The sequence below is a fragment of the Enhydra lutris genome, unplaced genomic scaffold (assembly GCF_002288905.1).
Source record: "Enhydra lutris kenyoni isolate GAN:26980312 unplaced genomic scaffold, ASM228890v2 scaffoldscaffold31, whole genome shotgun sequence".
NCBI lineage: Eukaryota > Metazoa > Chordata > Mammalia > Carnivora > Mustelidae > Enhydra > Enhydra lutris.
This window is the reverse complement of record NW_019154115.1, coordinates 17,378,854-17,399,183: the sequence shown is the minus strand read 5'-3', so window position 1 is coordinate 17,399,183 and position 20,330 is coordinate 17,378,854. Positions and strand designations below refer to the sequence as shown.

The following is a 20,330-nucleotide window of genomic DNA, read 5'->3' as shown; positions in this document are numbered from 1 at the left end:
CCCTGAGATGGAGCCCCACTGTTGGGCTCTCTGCTCAGTAGGGAGTTGCTTCTCCTTCTTCCTCTATTCCTCCCCGTTGCTCCTGTTCCCTCTCTCTCAAATAAATGAATTAAAAAAAAAAAAATTTTTTTTTAAACAAGGGCGCCTGGATGACTCATCAGTTGGGCAGCTGCCTTGGTCTCAGTTCATGATCCCAGGGTCCTTGGATCAAGCCCCACATCAGGCTCCTTGCTCAGCAGGGAGTCTGCTTCTCCCTCTCCCTCTGCCTGCTGTTCTCCCTGCTTGTGTGCTCTCTCTCTCAAATAAATAAAATCTTAAAAAAAAAAAAAGATGAAATACAGACAACAAACAAGTACATGAAAAGATCTTAACACTGTTAGTCATTAGGGAAATGCAAATTAAAACTACAATGAGATACTACTACACTCCTGTCAGAATGGCGAACTTAGGGGCGCCTGGGTGGCTCAGTGGGTTAAAGCCTCTGCCTTCGGCTCAGGTCATATCTCAGGGTCCTGGGATCGAGCCCCACATCGGGCTCTCTGCTCAGCGGGGAGCCTGCTTCCTCCTCTCTCTCTGCCTGCCTCTCTGCCTACTTGTGATCTCTCTCTCTGTCAAATAAATAAATAAAATCTTAAAAAAAAAAAAAAAAAGAATGGCGAATTTAAAAAATAATAGTCATACCAAATACCAGTAAGAATGCAAAGAAAATGGACCTCTCATGTACTGTTGGTAGGAATGTAAAATGGTACAGCCCCTCTGGAAAATAATCTGTAAGTTTCTTAAAACATTAAACACACAATTACCATATGACCCAGCAATTGGACTCTTGAGCATTTATCCCAGAGAAATGAAAATTTATGTTTGCACAAAACCTGTATATAAGTGTTCACAGCTATTTTTTTTCATAATGCCAAAAACTGGAAACAGCCCAAATATCCTTCAACAGGTGATTGGTTTAACAAACTCTGGAATATACACACATATATACCACAGTGGCTCAGCAATAAAAAGGAATGAACTACTGAAAAATGTAACCACCTCAATTAATCTCCAGAGAATTATGCTGACTGAAAAATAACCCAATTCAAAAAAAAAAAAAAAAAAAAAAAAGGAAGAAAGAAGCCAATTCCAATAGGTTACATGCTGATGATTCCATTTATATAAAACTTTTGAGGAGCGCCTGTGTTGCTCAGTGGGTTAAGCCTCTGCCTTCGCTCAGGTCATGATCCCATGGTCCTGGGATCCAGCCCAGCGTCGGGGTTCTCTGCTCAGTAGGGAACATGTTTCCCCCTCCCCCTCTGCCTGCTTCTCTGCCTACCTGTGATCTCTCTCTCTCTCTCTCTCTCTCTGTCAAATAAATAAATAAATAAATAAATAAATCCGCTTTTGACAGGACAAAATTTTAGAAATGGAGAACAGATTAGTGGTTGCTTGGAATTCTCCAAGTGGGCGGTATATATAGAGAGGGAGGTGGCTATGTTATAAAAGGACAATATCAGGGATCCCGCAGTGATGTAACTGTTCATAATGTTAACAGTGGTAGTATAAAGACAAACCTACACGTGTGATAAGACTATATTGAACCAAACACACCCACCCACACATACACACACATGAACAAGTAAAACTGGTCAAATCCTGAATAAGATTGGTGGATTGTATCAATTTCAATATCCTAGGTTTGAGAGTATCCCATAGTTTTGCGAAATGTTACTACTGGGGGAAAATGGGTAAAGTGTTCAAGGGATCTCTGTACTATAACCTACTGCTACATGTGACTCTACAATTATCTCAATAAAAATGTCAATTAAAAACAAACAAAAGACAAATGACAGATAAGAAAATAGCTGCAATAAATATAGTAGACAAAACCACACTAAAACCACAATAAAGGATTTTCCAAAAGACTTAAAAACCCTGGGCACCTGGGTGGCTCAGGTGGTTAAGCGTGTGCCTTTGGCTCACATCATGTTCCCAGGGTCCTGGAGTGGAGTCCGGCATCAGATCCCCTGGTCAGTGGAATGTCTGCTTCTCCCTATGCCTCTCTCTGTTTCTCACAAATAAAGAAATAAAATCTTTATTTAAAAAAAAAAAAACCCACAAAGAAGAAAAGGATACAAAGGCAACATTTTGGAATCTTGAAAGCAAATGAAAGAGTGGCAACTAAGCATACACAAGAATGCTGAATGCTAAACCATACACAAGCATACACATAATGCTAAATGCAGTAGGAACTTCAACTATACCAATCAACACCCCCAACCCCCGCCCCAAGAGCTCGGGAACTGTCAGCAGCAGGTAATTCAGGCTGGAATCTGAGTGCGGGACTGGTGATTAAGAGTAAGACTGACTGAAAACTGTTTAAGCAAGTTACAAACTTAATCCGTTTTCTCACTCAGATACTCCTGCCCAACCCCAACGCTGGAGACAGACAGAGGTTTATTCTCTGGAGAGGGTCAAATAGAAGATCTCAGGACTGGGGTGCTTGCTCCAGGCACAGGGGAGGATATGAGGATCATACCTAAAATAAGGGGATTAAATGTGGATTTAAACATAGTAAATGGGGGCGTGTGGGTGGCTCAGCCCACTGTCTGCCTTCCTCTCATGTCATGATCCCAGAGTCCTGGGATCCAGGTCTGTGCTGTCAGGCTCCTTGCTGAGCAGGGAGCCTGCTTCTCCCTCTGCCTCTGCCTGACAATATTTCTGCTATGCATGGTCTCTCTGTCAAATAAGTAAATAAAATATTTTAAAAATAAATAAACAAACATAGTGAATGTGGAAGGTTGAGGCCCCAGCTCTCTTTTATTTTCACTTGGCAAAAGGAAAGCTAGCAGTTAGTCCTTACCTTGAGAAGACCAGAAGAGGCTTTTCTAAGGAGTGGTAAACCCATGAAGAAAGACCTAAAGATATGGACATGTAGGGTTTGCCAATTTAACAGCTATCTCACTGTGAAGTTCACCATAAAAATACCCTCCTAATGGCATTCAGAGCTTCCAATCAATCTTTCAGTGCCCCAACTGGTTTTTGTTTGTTGTTTTTGTTTTTAAGATTTTATTTATTTACTTCTATGAGAGGGAGAGAGAGAAAGCATGATAGGGGGAGGAGCACAGGGAGAAGCACTAGCAGACCCCAGGCTGAGCACAGAGCCTGACACAGTGCTTGATCACAAGACCCTGAGATCATGACCTGAGCTGAGTCAAGAGTCTGACACTCAACTGAGCCACCCAAGGCCCCTCAGTGCCCCAACTTAAAGATGTTTAAACCATGAACAGACAACCAATAATTACTAGATACTGAGAAAGCCTCCAATATAAAAGATAAAGATCAAAACCAGCATTTTATAAATGAGTCAACTGAGGCTCACATCAGCTAAAAATGAAATTAGTATCACCACAATGGACAACCCATTCTTATGTTTAATAAATATTTAATAGTCCAGGTAGTATTAAAGGCACTTGGAAAACAAGGGTAAACAAACTAAAAGAAACAAACAAAAAACATCTCTTCCCCGGTAGAGCTTACATTTTAGCAGATAGAGTCAGATAATAAACAAAAAATGTAATAATTAAGTATACACTTAGTAAATTAGTAATTACTGTTTTGAGAAAAAATAGTGGAACAGGGTATAGGGGCAGTGAAGAGGCAGCTGCAAATTTAAAATAGGGTGACACAGTTATAAAAACTTGAAGGAAATGAGGGAGTTGTCAATACTGCTGTTTACGAATAAAGAGAATTCTAGAAGCTGGAATTTTCAGTGTAGGAGCCCTAGTAAGAGGAGTATGCCCAAGATACTCAAGGAGCAGTGGAGTCCGGTATGGCTGGAGAAGAAAGAGAGAGGAGGAAAATAGGAGATAAATGCCACAGAGATATGGCAGGGAGAAGCATAGATCACGTATATAGGGCCTTAACACACCATGGGTTTTTTCTCTGAAGGAAATTAAGGGCCGATGGAAGGTTCTGAGGAAAGATGTGATACTGACTGGACAAATTTTAACAATAACTATGGCTGGTGTGTTAGGACTGCATAAAAAGCAGGAGACACCAGTTAGAAGAGATAGGATGGAATCTCAAAATTTAGAACCGACAGGGACCTTGGGAAATAATTTTTCCAAGTCTTTCATTTTAGAGATAAGAAAACTGAGGCCCAGGAAGCTAAGTGAGTTTTCCAAAGTTCCAAGTTCAAGTCTGGAATAATCCACTTTGCATTTGTGAAGCCTTTCCAGCGCTTTCAGGTTTATCTTCTCATCTGTGCTCAATATTCCTCTGGGCAGTTCAGAGGGTAGCTAATAGCTGATACTCATTTATCAGGTAGCTGACCAAAATTAGGGGCCAAGTTTAGAATATTCTCTCTCAGTACTCATTATAAAGCTATTAACTGTGATAGGGACTCTGCAGTCGTGCCTCTAATATCACAAAGTATTAAATAATCCAACTAATTTAGACCTCAAAGTAACAGAAATGACTCACTCTTACATGATCTAATCCCATGGATCTACAGCACAGCCAAGGCTACCAAATGTTGCCATGACATATTAGATAGCATGATGTCCATTACAAATTAGTAAAAAGAATAAATAATTTTGAGGCAAATAGGAAATAGTGATTTTACTCCCCATGATACTGTATGTCCAGGTCTCCCCTTTCTTTCTCACCCAGTCTCATTCTGCAAGGTCTTTCTCATATTAGAGAGCAGCTGATAAACAACTAATTCCCATAGAATAGTTCTTGATAATAGTACAAGGTATTAACTCTCCAGGGGAATGTGTAACTTTAATAGGAAACCCAAAACCTTCAAATCCCCAAGGAACTACAGTCAAGTTAGTAGGCAATACAATATTATTGCGAAGAAGACCTCCTAGCATTATGTCAAATCACACTAAATAAATTCAAACTCAACAACTATTTATTGATGAATGTGGTTCTCGCCATTAAGATGCTCGGCCTAGTGAAAAGACAACATAGACTATACATAGACTATACTAGCTTTAGGGCACTGGGGTGGCTCAGTCGTTAGGCGTCTGCCTTCGGCTCAGGTCAGGATCCCGGGGTCCTGGGATCCAGCCCTACGTCGGGCTCCATGCTCAGTGGGCAGCCTGCTTCTCCCTCTCCCACTCCCCCTGTTTGTGTTCCCTCTCTCTCTTGGTCTCTCTCTCTCTCTCTCTGTCAAATAAATAAATAAATAACCTAAAAAAAAAAAAAAAAAAAGAAAATACAAGCTTTAGTTGACTGAATGTCTGCTGTACCTTAGGCACTGAGCTAAAAATTACTTCTTACAAGCAATATGTATCTAATATTGTACTCAGCTCAGTGTTTAGCAAGTAATAAATGTTCAATATATTGTGGCCATGATTACTATAATCATTACTTTCATAAATGCATTCAATCTTCACTTCTGCTCTACGAAGCACTTATTAGCTTTACTTTAAGATAAGGAACTTTAGGCTCAGAGAGGCTGAGTAATTTGCTTAAGGTCATACAGCTATTAAAAGCTAGGATCCGGGGTGCCTGGGTAGCTCAGTGGGTTAAAGCCTGCACGCTTTACATTTCACAGGTTTCTCTAACACACCACACACACACACACACACACACACACACAAACACGCGCGCGCGCGCACTTCAAGGTCTTCGTCATGAAAAAAAAAATACTCTTAAATCTCAAACAGGTATAAATGTTCCCTTCGAAACTCCTTATTAACAGAGAGCAACTCTGAAAAACCCACCATTACCATCACACTTAACAGTGAAAGACTAAATGTTTTCCCTTGCAATCAGAAACAAGCCAAGAATGTCTGCTCTTGCTTCTATTTGACATTGTACTGGAGGTTATAGCCAGTGCCATTAGGCAAGAAAAAAGAAATCCGTATTGGAAAGGAAGTAGAAGTATCTCTATTTGCAAATGACATGACCTTATAGATAGAAAGTCCTAAAGAACACACACATTAAAATCTGTTAGAACTGATAAGTTCAGAAAGGATGCAAGACACGAGACTAAGAAATACAAATTAACTGTATTTCTACAGAACTATATGAAATTGAGGAAATTCCAGGGCGCCTGGGTGGCTCAGTGGGTTAAAGCCTCTGCCTTCCGCTCAGGTCATGATCCCAGGGTCCTGGGATCTAGCCCCGCATCCGGCTCTGCTCAGCGGGGAGCCTGCTTACCTTCCTCTCTCTCTCCCTGCCTCTCTGCCTACTTGTGATTTCTGTCAAATAAATAAATAAAATCTTAAAAAAAATCACTCTAGCAGCTCTGAGGCTAACTTTTGGAACCTTCATCAGCACTTTGGTTTGAAAAAAAATCAAATCAGGATTGACTATCTAATGGTAAGTTTTGACCAACAGCTTGACTTAAGAATGTAAGGCAATCTGAAAAAAAGAGAGAGACAATTTAAGGCAATTTAAGGAAACTCTTTGAAAACTTTCCATGTGAATAAGTTATATATGAATAGAAGGTTGAGAAATCATGTCTGGTGGCCTTACCTCTAGGCAGAATTTCTGCTTTTTGCATGTTTATCAGATGGCTTTAATGTTTCTACCTTTATTTATTGTCAAAAAGCAGAAAATAATCTGTTTCCAGAACTCATTAATGACTGATAAGTAGTTGGAAAATATGAGGAATGAGTGAGCTAAACCGGTAATATGTGGGGAATTTTTTTTACTAATACAAGTTTTTAAAAATTAAGGTATTCACCTTTCCTTAAGTGTACAATTCAGTAGTTTTATGGTATATTCAGAGTTGTACAGTTGTCACCATTACTGAGTTCCTGGATATTTTCATCACTCCAGAAAGAAGCCTTGTACATATGAGCAGTGTCTGTCTCCTCTTCCCCCTCTTTTCATACACACACACACACACACACACACACACACACACCATTCTCCTTTTTCCTCAGCTCCTGCCAGTCACTGATCTATTTTATATCTCTATGGGTATGTCAGTCTGGACATTTCATATGAATAGAATCACACAGTATGTGACTTTTTGTATCTGGCTCCTTTCACTTAGCATAATGTTTTCAGTGTTCATCAGGTACTTCATTCCTTTTTATGGTTGAATAATATTCCATTATGTAGATATACCAGATTTGTTTATCCATTTTTCACTGATAGACATTTAGATTTTTTTGACGATTTGGCTGTATGAATAATGTTGCTATCAACATTGGCATACAAGTTTTTGTTTTGTTTTAAGATTTTATTAATTAGAATATGAGCAGAGGGAGAGAGCAGGAGGCAAACTCCTCACTGAGCACAGAGCCCAATGTGGGGCTCAATCCCAGGATCCCAAGATCACCACCGAGGCCAAAGTGAGCCACCTAGGTGCCCCTCCATATGAGTTTTAGAATCAACTTGTCGATTTCTGCAAAAAAGCTACTGAGGGTTTTGACAGAGATTGTGTTGAATCTGTGGCACAATTTGGAGTACTGCAGTCCTAACATGTTTTCCAAACCATGAACACAGGATCTCTTTCCATTTATTTAGGTCTTCTTTAATTTCTTTTAGTGACTTTTTACAGTTTTCAGTAATACAAGTGTTGCACTTCTTTTGTTAAATTTAGTCTAAGTATTTTGTTCTTTTAGATTATATTTGGGTTTGTATTTATATTGTAAATGGAATTTCCTCAATTTCTTTTTTTTTTTTTTAAAGATTTTATTTATTTATTTGACAGAGATCACAAGTAGGCAGAGAGGCACGCCGAGAGAGAGGAAGGGAAGCAGGCTCCCCGCTGAGCAGAGAGCCTGATGCAGTGCTCCATCCCAGGACCCTGGGATTTCCTCAATTTGGGGGGGGGGGGGGGAGCAGCAGGCTCCCTGCTGAGCAGAGAGCTTGATGCAGGATGCAGGCCGGATCCCAGGACAGAGATCTGACCTGAGCCCAAGGCAGAGGCTTAACCCACTGAACCACCAGGCGCCCCCTAGAGTAATTATTTTCATTGGGCGCTCCCTCCCTCCCATTATATGGAGAATACATGTTAAATGAAAAGAAAATCTATGATAATACCGTATCATTATACAACACATAGATTCAGAGAACATAAATTAAAATGTACCCAGCTAGCATATCTCCTCATTTCTGTCCTGTTATAAGATCATAAGGGTATAGTAGTGAAGGTCTCTTTTGGGAATGGCTACACCTGATAGCCATTAAAAGTACTCTTTGGCAGTGGAGCCACTTTTGTACTTTTTTTGGAGCTCCACTGCCAAAGAGTACTTTTAAACATTAGTCTCCTATAGTTCCATCTCATTTTAAAGTTAAGGAGAGGTAATAAATACGTCCAAAATATATTTCCTTATTAAGCCAAGATTTCCACAAACCTCTAAGAGTTAATAATCTAAACATCTAGTAAGCAGAAGCTCCAGTTTAGACAATATAAATCCAGGTAGGAAATTGTATAGTAAAAAATCTTTCCCTTTAGTTGCCTTAACTCAAATGTTACCCTAAGGGAAAAGAAAAAGGCCCTGTGCCTGGGTTTGTCTCAAGATTCCACAAAAAACAGCCCTTTTCTATTCATATAATAAGAAATCTCGTAAGATTTCCTTGACCAAGCTTATCAAAGAAAGCACATTATTAGTTGACACCACAGATATCTCTTTCCCAAAAGAAGAAAGTGAGTTAACATTCAGCCTTTAAAAATATTAAAACCTTTCCCCCTACACATTCATTTTTTTTTTAAGATTTTATTTATTTATTTGGCAGAGAGAGACTCAGGGAGAGAGGGACACAAGAGCAGGGCGAGTGGGTGAGGGAGAAGCAGGCTTCCCGCTGAGCAGGGAGCCTGAAGTGGGGCTCGCTCTGGGATCATGACTTGAGCCCAAGGAAGACATTTAACAACTGAGCCACACAGGCACTCCAACACATTCATTTATTAAAGACAATCACAGATAAAGATAAAAACTTGGCTTTGAGACAAGTTATAAAAACTTAAATATAGACGATAGAGTTTCATACTCCAGGGTGAGATTTCATCAAATGTAATAAAACCTAGCCAAGCAGAGCCAGAACAGGTTAGCTCCCAAATGGGAAAATTAAATATGCTTAAGGGAAGAGAGTTGAGATTCATGAGGTATAGGTCATGTCCAAGCCAGTCCTGAACCAATAATCTAGCTAGGTCCACAATGTCAAAGAAATTCTTCTGCTAAGAAAATATGATAAAACTAAATGTGATTTTTCTGTTCTCCCTTTACATTTCCACATTTCCAAAACTTTTATAATAAAGTATTTATTACTTTTATGACATTTAAAACTTTAAAAAAAATTAATAGTTTTTTTCCAAAGACTAGCATTCAACACCTGAGTGCTGAAGCGTCACTAGTAGAAAATAATCTCAAAGAAACATGAGACCAAGTGGACACGTTGCTGTAATTCACAAAGTCAAGACAGTCTCATTTGCCAAGCAGACAGTTTACCCTGAGGGCATTAGAGATAACAATGCTTGTACTTTAACCCAATCTTCTCTCTGACAAAATAGGCTTTTGTATATAGTCACCAGATGCCTCAGCAAGTGGGTTAGCCAAGTGCCCGAGGCTCAGAGCCTAGATAACACAGCTGAAGTTTGGTACTCCCATACAGGGATTAAGAAACAATCCCCAGCCCACAACTCTATTGAGCAAGCTTTGGCAGTTGTTAGGACCAGTAAAGAATAATGAGGGGATAGGGGTCCAGAGGCAGGGTTGTACCTCTTTCCCATACCAATGCTCTCCTTTTATTCTCAGATATTTCATTCTGTTGCCAACTTCAGGTCTTACTAGTCTCCTTGGTTTACCCACCATGGCTGCCCATCATCTCTTAAAAACAAAAACAAAAACAAAAAAACCATGCTGGCAGTGCTGGGATTTTAGTAAAACTTAAACACTTCCAAATAAACTGAGGGTACCTTGATTACAGCACTTTCATAAAAGTTATGAGTCCTGCCTGATTCTACCTAGTTAAATCCCTTCTGGCTTTCATTTTAGCAGACCAGAATATTAAAAGGCTGTTCTAGAAGAGCTGTAAAACACTCAATATCCAACTATTTCCTGTACCTTGAAATGTTAATACTAAGAATGAAGGGGGAAAAATAAAACACAACAAGAAAAGGAAGGGAAAAAACTCTTCCTCTCAGGGCAATGCCCAGACCCCTAAGACCAGGTAAAAGCTCTGTCCCTGCTCTATTTCCAGCTACCCTACAGCCAGAGCCAAGAACAATCCTTCCACTTACAGAGACTTCGACGCTTTTTTTCTCCTCAGCCAGCTCTGGAAGCCAGGTTGAGAGAGACTCTGTTGGCACATGCCAGTTCTTGTTTATGAGCTGGTTACCACCTCAAAGGCTGCTTGGCCCATGGCCTGCCCTCTCTTTATAGGAGCTTTCAAACTTCAAAACGGGATCTTTTCTTGGCCTCCTCTCAAGACAATGAGATGGGTTACTTAACCTACTGCTTTCAGCTTGGGTCCTGTTCAAGGACTTCTCTGGGGACTGTATTCTCAGGCAGCACTCAATATCACCCAGTATGGAAGGACATTCTACCCATCCACACGAAGACAAAATCCAAAAGATTTTATATTAAAGGTAAAAGCAAACACTTTCAGAAGTAAATTCAGTGACCACCAAGAAAGGGTCATAAGAGTTGAAGTGACCAAAACAAGGTTATCCCTTCTTCTGCTGTCACAGAATAGCAGAGAGGATGGGAGGTAAGATACCTGTTTTGTCGATAATTCAACTCTGTCATATGCCTAGAGCTTATTTCTGAAATCTTGTTATAGAAATTTTTCTAGATTGAGGGGCACCTGGGTGGTTCAGTGGGGTTAAAGCCTCTGCCTTCAGCTCAGGTCATGATCTTGTAAGGGCCTATTTAGCCAGAGCAGCTCCACAGCTCCAGCCTGACCCTGCACCCCACCCCCTCCTACCCCTCCTACCCCCCTGGCCCCCCCTTCAGGGAACTTAGTTAAAAACCAGTCCTGGAAACCAGTCCCAGGTAACAAAGCCCAAATACAAGGGTGGGTCAGGCCAGGTAGAGGTATCCAATCGGTGGGGGCGCATACTATCTCCTAGCTACCAAGGAGTATGGGCCCTGCCCTTTGGGCACCAATTCTGACTAAGGTGATAGGCTAGTTCAAATAACTATTATAGAGTAAATTGTAATTCAATCGGTCACTTACGTGTGACCTAGCAGGACTGTGCAGCTTTCTCTGTGTTACAATCTCATTGGTCACCTGTGCGTGGCCAGGCCCAACCACATGGCCTTTGCCCTTAAAAGCTAGTCTGTAAAGAAGAGAGAGGTCACCTCTTTGCAAGAGACGGCCCTGGCCGGTCAGTTTGATTCTCGATGCTTGGCGCGAAATAAAGCTTTGCTTGACCTTCGCTTTGTATCAGTCTCGCTCCTTTGACCATGGACCCATTATTGGGGGACCCAACAATCTCAGGGTCCTGAGATTGAGCCCCATATGGGGCACTCTGCTCAGCAGGGAGCCTGCTTCCCCTCTCTTTCTGCCTACTTGTGATCTCTGTCAAATAAATAAATTAAATTAAATTAAAAAAGAAATTTTTCTAGGTTGAATTCCATACTCTACTGGCTAGGAGCTGAAAACAGATACTTGGATGCTAACGTTTCAGACTATTTTTTGCTGCCTTTCCATACTACCATGGACCTCTTTCTTGCCTTAATTCAACCTCACCTTTTAGGGGCTGAGGGAAAAGAATGAAAATCTAGATAAACTCAGATATCATAATGGGTTACAGCCTGGTTCTCTACTGCCTTTGGTGAAAAAATTATTTTAAAAACTTCTTATGGAAACATAACATTCACAGCAGAACACTGTATGTATCATATATACAACTCGCTGAATGTTCATAAACATACACAGCCATGTAAGTAACATTCACATCAGTAATAGTTCTCGAATGGAGACTCTGCTCTCTGGGGGACATCTGGCAATGTCTGGAGACATTTTTGGTTGCCTCAACTTAAAAAAGATTCTACTAGCATCAAGTGAGCAAAGGCACGGATGCTGCTAAACATCCTACAATACACAAAACTGCCCCCACAACAAATTACCCAGTCCCACATGTCACTGGTGCTATTGTTGAAAAACTCAACAACATTACAACAATGCAAAACTCCCTTGTACTTCCTCTCCAGAAAGGACTTTTACCACTTGAAATGTCAAACTCCTTTGCTCTAGCAGAAAAGCTGCTATTATATGATGTCATAGGGAGGTGGGACAGGCCTGATCAGATGAAAAAAAGTCACCTGCTTGGAAGTATAGGACAGGATCCAAGAAAGAAAAGAGAGTACACACACTTGTTGCTGGCCTACAACTACCAACCATATATTACAAATTTTTTTTTTTTTAAAGATTCTATTTATTTATTTGAGAGAGAGAGACAGTGAGAGAGATCATGAGCGAGGAGAAGGTCAGAGAGAGAAGCAGACTCCCCGCGGAGCCGGGAGCCTGATGCGGGACTCGATCCCGGCACTCCGGGATCACGACCTGAGCCGAAGGCAGTCGTCCAACCAACTGAGCCACCCAGGCGTCCCACAAATTTTTTTTTTTTTTAAAGATTTTATTTATTTATTTGACAGACAGATATCATAAGTAGGCAGAGAAGCAGGCAGAGAGAGAGGAGGAAGCAGACTCCCCGCCGAGCAGAGAGCCCAATGCGGGGCTCGATCCCAAGACCCTGGGACCATGACCCGAGCCGAAGGCAAAGGCCTCAACCCACTGAGCCACCCAGGCGCCCCTATATTACACATTTAAATACTTTTAATCCATACAAAATTTAAGGAAAATGAGAATCAAAGGTCATTAGCAAGATTCCACATCTATTAAGTGAAAGTGCTGAGATTCAAACACAGGTCTAATTACAAAGTCTATGCTTTGTAATCATGCAAAAATGGAATTAAGGAAGTTGAGACTAATTTGGAAAAGGCACAAAAAAGCAGGAAAAATATGGGAAGTGGTTAAAGTAAGAAAGATCACTCTTTCCCTGTTTACAAGTAGCACGGGAAAGGAACTTTCCCTTAAAGCATGACTCAATCCAGGGGCGCCTGGGTGGCAGAGTTGGTTAAGCGGCAGATTCTTGTAGATTCTTGGTTTCCGCTTAGGTCACGGTCTCCGGGCTGTGAGATCCATCACTATTATGTCAGGTTCTGCGCTCAGAGGTAGAGCCTCTTGCCCCTTGGCTTGCAGTCACTCACTCAACCTCTCTAAATAAATAAATCAATCTTTAAAAAAAAAAAAAAGAAAGAAAGAAAAAAGAAAAAAGTGCAACTCAATCCAGTAAACCAAATCTTTTTTTTTTTTTTTTTAAGATTTTATTTATTTATTTGACAGAGATAAAGAGCACAAGCAGGGGGAGTAGCAGACAGAGGGAAAAGCAGGCTTCCCATTGTGCAAGGAACCTGATGTGGGACTTGATCCCCAGACCCTGGGATTATGACCTGAGTCAAAGGCAGCCGCTAAACAGACTGAGCCACCCAGGAACCCTTCAGAGGACTTTTACATGTTTTTGTAGACATGTGTTCCCAGTTGTAGTTTCATATACTCTCCATTACACAGAAAAGCACTTCTTAGTATGTCTTATGTCATTTATACTAGATAAATCCTCAAGGATCTATCCTGGGCCCCCTTTTTTTCATCTCATTCAACAGACACGTTTACCCTGGTAACCTCATCCAGTTCTATGGCATCAATTACCATTCACTGGTTCACATTAATAACTTCTACATTTTCCAGTTCTATATTTCCAATTCTCTCTCATGACGTTAAGGGACTTTTTGACTTAGTTGTTCATTCATTTAACTCTCTCCTCCAAATTAGCTACTATTCATCCTTCAGCTATTTACTTAAACTTCTTCATGGTTATTTTCTCTGACACTCACCCTGTTATGCATGTGATTATTTGAGTCCATTCTGTCTCTCCTACTAGACTGTATACCCCCATTGGACTTATTATATAGTAGCTTGCAAGATGAACTTTAGGGAAAAAAAAAACAAAAAACCTTTTTTTAAGATTTTAAGTATTCTTAGGTGCCTGGGTAGCTCAGTTGGTTAAGCATCTACCTTCGGCTCAGGTCATGAGCCCAGGGTTCTGGATCAAGTCCTGCATTAGGCTCCCTGCTCAGTGGGAAGTCTATTTCTCCCTCTCCCTCTGCCTACTACTCCCCCTGCTTGTGCTCTTTCTCTCTCATAAAAATAAATAAGATCTTAAAAAAAAAAAAGATTTTATGTAGCCTCTATACCCAACATGGGGCTTGAACCCAAGATCAAGAGTCATACACTTCTCAGACTGAGCCAGCCAGGTGCTCCAAACTTTGGAAATGGTTTTGAAAGGTAAAAGAACAAGGGCACCTATGGCTCAGTGGGTTAAGCCTCTGGCCTTCGGCTCAGGTGATGATCTCAGGGTCCTGGGATCGAGCCCCGCGTCGGGCTCTCTGCTAGGTGGGGAGCTTGCTTCCCTCCTTTCTCTGCCTGCCTCTCTGCCTACTTATGATCTCTAATAAATAAATAAAATCTTAAAAGAAAAAAAAGAAAGAATCAGAATAGGGGCGCCTGGGTTGCTAAGTTGATTCAGCGTCTGCCTTCAGCTTGGGTCATGATCTCAGAGTCCTGGGATCGAGTCCTGTGCTGGGCTCCCTGCCTGGTAGGGGATGTGCTTCTCCCTCTGCTGCTCTCTCTCACTCTCTCTCAAATAAGTAAAATCTTAAAAAAAAAAAAAAAAAAAGAAACCATCCCTAAGATAAGATCAATAAAAGAATATTTAAGAAAAGATAATTTTTAGGGGTGCCTGGCTGGCTCAGTCACTAGAGCACAGGATTTTTACCCTTGTTGTTGTAAATTTAAGCCCCATAGTAGATGTAAAGACTAGTTAAAAATAAAATCTTAAAGGGGCATCTGGGTGACTCAGTCATTAAGCATCCAACTACTGATTTCAGCTTAGGTCATGATCTCAGGGTCGTGAAATGCACCCCCACATTGGGCTCCACACTGGGGTGAAGACTGCTTAAAATTCTTTCTCTTCCAAGGCACCTGGTGGCTCAGTCAATTAAACCTCTGACTCTTGATTTTGGCTCAGGTCATGATCTGTGTTGTGGGATCAAGCCCTACATTGGGCTCCACACTCAGTGGGGAGTCTGCTTGAGAGTCTCTCCCTCGGCTGCTCTCCACTGCCCCCACCCCACGCTTTCACTCTAATAAATAAATAAATCTTTAAAAAAAAAAAAAAGATTCTTTCCCTCTCCCTCTGCCCCTCTCCCCGAAAAAAAATCTTAAAAAAAAAAAATAATTTTTATTAAATGAGCACCACACTAAAATCTAAGTTCCTTTCAAAAGTACTGTTTGTAGGCCACCTGGGTGGTTCAGTGGGTTAAGCCTCTGCCTTCAGCTCAGGTCATGATCTCGGGGTCTGGGATCAAGCCCCACATCGGGCTCTCTGCTCAGGATCAAGCCCCGCATCGGGCTCTCTGCTCAGCAGGGGCCTACTTCTCCCTTTCCCTCTGCCTGTCACTCTCCCTGTTTGTGCTCTGTCAAATAAATAAATGAAATATTAAAAAAAAAAATAGTACTGTTTATTTCCTGGGAGGTATTATTTAGACCAAAGACAGCATCACTTGCTATCAACTCCTAATCTACCCTAATCTCAAATCCCTTGTCAAAACCAGATGAAACCAGTCATTTGCCATTGTTTTACCAATAGCAAGTAAATAGATGGTAAAGTGCTATAAATCTGTTTTTGCTAAAAATAAAAACAGGGTTGCCAGGGTAGCTCAGCTGCTTGAGCCTCTGACTCTTGATCTTGTCTCAGGTCATGATCTCAGGGTTGTGGGACTGAGACCCATGTTGGGCTCCACGCTCAGCACAGAGTCTGCTTGAGATTCTTTGCTACTCTCTTTCCCTCTGCTCTTCTCCCCAGCTAGCACTCTCTCCCTCTCTTTAAAATAAATAAAATCCTTAATTAGAAAAATAAATAAAAATAAAAGTAAAAACAAACCATCAAAATTTAAATTCAAGCACTCATTCCCCACATCACAAAGCCCAACCCCACTATCTCTTCACTGCTACTATCTTCCAAATAATACTTCTCAGGCTGTCACCAGTTCATTCGGACAAGCTTTCCCTTTGTCTATAGGGACAAGGGAATGGGAAGGATTAAAGTGGATTTGACTTGCCCTTTTCTCCTGATTTTCGTTATTAGATATGAAATGGAGGATGAAATGTGACTAGGGAATAAAAACAAATGAAAAACGTGAAAATTTTGGATACAAAAATGTCACTGTATTATTTTCCAACTATCTTCCCACATTTTCCTCTGCCACTTCAGGTCACTAATCCAGCATAAGCTAGGGACAACCCTAAAACTTGGGTCCTAAATAACAATCTTTGCCTCTCTGTGATATCTGAGGACACCTCCTATTTAGTTCTAAGGGAGTGATTAGAGGGTTGGAAAGTTGCATTATTTTAAGCCTTTAAGACTGTCACATTCCTATCCCCACTTCTGAAAAGCTGCTCCATTTCATAAAGGCTGAGGGGCAAAAACCCAGAGCTTCCCAAGTCAGTAAGCTTAGAATGTCTATTTCTGGGAGTTTTGTCCTGCCCAAACTGCTTCCTAGGAAGAAGCAAACTATACTTCTTTTCTTCCTCAATGATGTTTATAGGCCTCCACTCAGAATCTTTTTTTTTTTTTTTAATAAAATCATTTTTACTTAGTTCTTCAACATGAAAACTTCTGTTTATCCTGTCCTATAGGGCAGGTGCAATGTTCTAAGAGCAGCCACTAGTACACAGCTAAAAGCACACCACTGGCACCAAGCTTTTGAATAAGGTACACTAGTCACAGCAGTGCCATCTCTAAGTAGTAGCTAATTAGGAATTTCAAACGATGAGTAAAACCTCATTGCAATAGTACAGTGGTTTTCTTGATAAAACCAATGTTGTGCCCAGAGTAATGAATGCCCATGTAGAACATAAAACATGGTTACCTTTTCCTGGTTATTTTCAGTAGGGAAGGATGAAGAAGAAAAGACCTCTCTAAACCTGTGTAACTAAATATAATTCCACTTGGTTAAGATGGGACCAATATCAAATGCAAGAGCATCAGAAATAACAAAAATAATTAAAACAACAGGACTTAAAAAACAAAAACAAAACAAAAAAAACCCCATGATTTAGATCTAGCTGAAAGTCAGAAAAGGATAGAAAGTGAAGAGTAACTCAGAGAAGTTACCAAAGCACTAAGCCTGAGAGACACTAAGCTCAGGGATATTTATGTTGGTAAGAAGAGAATAGCTCTGTTCTTCACTTTGCCTATAGGATGACCCTTGTTTAACTCAAGGGTAAGACCTGAGGCTACCATACAGAAGACCAAGGGAGCCTAAGAGAGAAAGAATTTGTGATTATTGTAAGGAACATTAAAGGTGGACTTGAAAACTAAATGCTACAAAGAGTATTCATTATATTAAGCTGGGTTCAATCCAAGACCTGTAAATTTCCGTTACAGAGAGAACCCGTTCCCCAAGATTTTCTCTATCATAAAATACCTTTGTATACTAAATAGATAACTGGATGTAGATACATTTAACAAAATCAAATAAACTATATGCAGCTGGCCATAAAAAGAAAAGAAAGAACAATCTGAATGGTTTGGGCCTCGCAGTTATTCCACTCACTGAGTATACACTCTGGAGAGAGCCAGAGACAGGAGACTTGAACTGTCTGTTCACTTAATCTGGTTTCCAATCCCATGTGCCAGTATTTAGCCAGGGTTAGGGGAACTCTAGGGTATAAATACATATTTTTCATTAATACAGTCCTTAAGCACAAGCTACATTTTACATGAGACCTCAAACTGAAAAAACAATGGTTTCAATGCTGGAGAAAAAACTGTGTTGAATTTATGAAACCAATATGTCAATCTCCAACATGGGGACATCCTAAATAATTTTCAAGAGTATTTTCTGACCAAGTGCTTCATACCCTGACTTTAGTACTTGATCCTTTGTAAGGGATGGGAAAGGAGAGGAAAGATAGCGGACACAAACAAAAATGAAAAAAATTTTTCAGCCTCTTTCTGAAATTGTAATAAGCAATCAGCTGTTACTCAGCTTGTTACTTCAAGTCTCCACATTCTCAATCTAAGCACATATGTATAAGCAAAATGAAAAATGCCTTATGGCATATTTTTTCTAAAACAGACACTCCACCAGATGTTTAGGAATCTGCATACCGACGGATTTAAGACCTAGTCTAACATGATGTATGTAAATGTGTAATTTGTATTGTATGATGACTTCTCCACATTTGCCATTTTTTCTCTTCCTATTCAGTGGTATATATATTTGAAAGACTCCAAAACCTAAAGAGAGCTATCTAAACTACAGATCAATATAAATTCTGAGAGCACAGGTAATACATGTACCAGTACTAAAAACCATATTTTAAATTTTATTATATGAGAATTTAAAGTTATGTTATTACAACTTTGGCCAAAATAGGTCATTCCATAATATTTCTTAACTGAGTTTGCAGCATATTCAAGTATGTGCTCATCTCCGATAACAATGGTAGCATGTTAATTATCCTCCCTTAGGTATGAGACTTAAAATCCCAGCAAGGAAATACACTATACTCAAAAACATTTAATTCTCTTATTGACTTCAAAGAAATAGTATGTGTTTATTAAAAGAAAAAGCAGGGCGCCTGGGTGGCTCAGTGGGTTAAAGCCTCTGCTTTCAGCTCAGGTCATGATCTCAGGGTCCTGGGATCGAGCCCCACATCAGGCTCTCTGCTCAGCAGGGAGCCTGCTTCCCCTCCTCTCTCTCAGCCTGCCTCTCTGCCTACTTGTGATCTCTGTCTGTCAGGTAAATAAATAAAATCTTTAAAAAAAAAAAAAAAAAAAAAAAAAAGCAAAGAACTTAGGGGACTTTACTATTTATGTCAGGTGATGTTCTCTCTTCCTAAAACAGCATGTTTAATTTGAATGTGTCCAGCTCAGGAATAAGGTCTTTATTGGATAGCTATACTATTTTATTTGGGGATGCCATGAATTTCCAGAAAACTATGAACACGTATGATCTAACAAACACAGAAATACTTTCACAAATAGATTAGAAAATAGACTACTTTTGGATTAGCAATAAATTTAAATTATCTAAACCTGTCTTCTACTCCCTTTTACTTTATATTTTTAAAAATATCACAAGTTGCCTATCTGGCAAATATATCTAGTCATAAGAATTTTGCACAAATTTGGGGCACCTGGATGGCTCAGTCAGTTCAGCATCTGTCTTCAGCAAGGTTTATGGTCTCAGAGTACTGAGATGGAGCCCCACATCCAACTCCGCAGTCAGCAGAGAATCTACTTCTCCTTCTGCCCCTCCCCCTGCACGTGTGCGTACTCTCTCAAATAAACAAACAAATAAATAAATAAAATATTTTTAAAAAGAAAGAATTTTGCTCAAATTTTCCTTAAAAATTCTTGAACAATAATTTAAAACTGAATCAGTAACACTGATATGGATGTCCTCCTTTAACAACTATATCAGAAATTCAGGAATTAGTTCTCCTAATTGAGAGGGTAACGAGAAGTCAGATTCATTATAGCTGTATTCTGAAATGACCGACCCCACACAATGATTGAGAAATGAAAAAGGAGAGCTGGAGGAAAATCTTGAGCATGCTGACAAACACTTGAGAATCAGATGATATCTAAAGTGTAGTGCATAGCTCCATCTGGAAATAGCAAAAAAAACAAGGACAACTTCCACAATGATAGTGGTTTTTAACCAAAAGGTATATGATAAGCATCTGTTAAAAGTTTTAAAGAAATATGTATGTGCTTACTGTCCCCAGCACTAAAGATCTGACTTCAGTAGGGCACTTTTACTTTTGTAAAAGCTCCAAAATGATTCCAATATGTATCTCCAGTTTAGAAGCCTCCACACTAAGAGACTATTCAACTTGAATGTTAATTTCTCTAACCTCCCATTACTTTGCCTGGTGTATGATGAGTATGTACACCTTCTTTCCACAATACTCTGTACCTTTCACTAAGGATTAATTCAGTGCAGAGTTACGTATTTAACTTCTGAAGAAGTATATCTAATAGGAAAAACCAACTCTGAGTGGGCTGGGTATCAGTTTATAAAAACTTTTTATGATGGAAAGAGCCCACTAACAAAAATGGAGGCCAACAGAAGACATACAGATGGCCAACAGACACATGAAATGCAATCATCAGGGAAATGCAAATCAAAACCTCAATAAGGTATGACTTTACACCGGTTAGAAAAGCTATTTTTTTTTTTAAGATTTTATTTATTTATTTGACAGAGAGAGATCACAAGTAGGCAGAGAGGCAG

At 40.0% G+C, this 20,330-nt stretch overlaps 1 protein-coding gene across 2 annotated transcripts in view; it reads right to left on the bottom strand.

Annotated features, from left to right (window-relative positions):
* LOC111153266 (zinc finger protein 609) overlaps nt 1-20,330 on the bottom strand; it is a 191,809-nt gene that overhangs the window by 160,333 nt on the left and 11,146 nt on the right. The gene's annotated exons all lie outside the window — the stretch shown is intronic.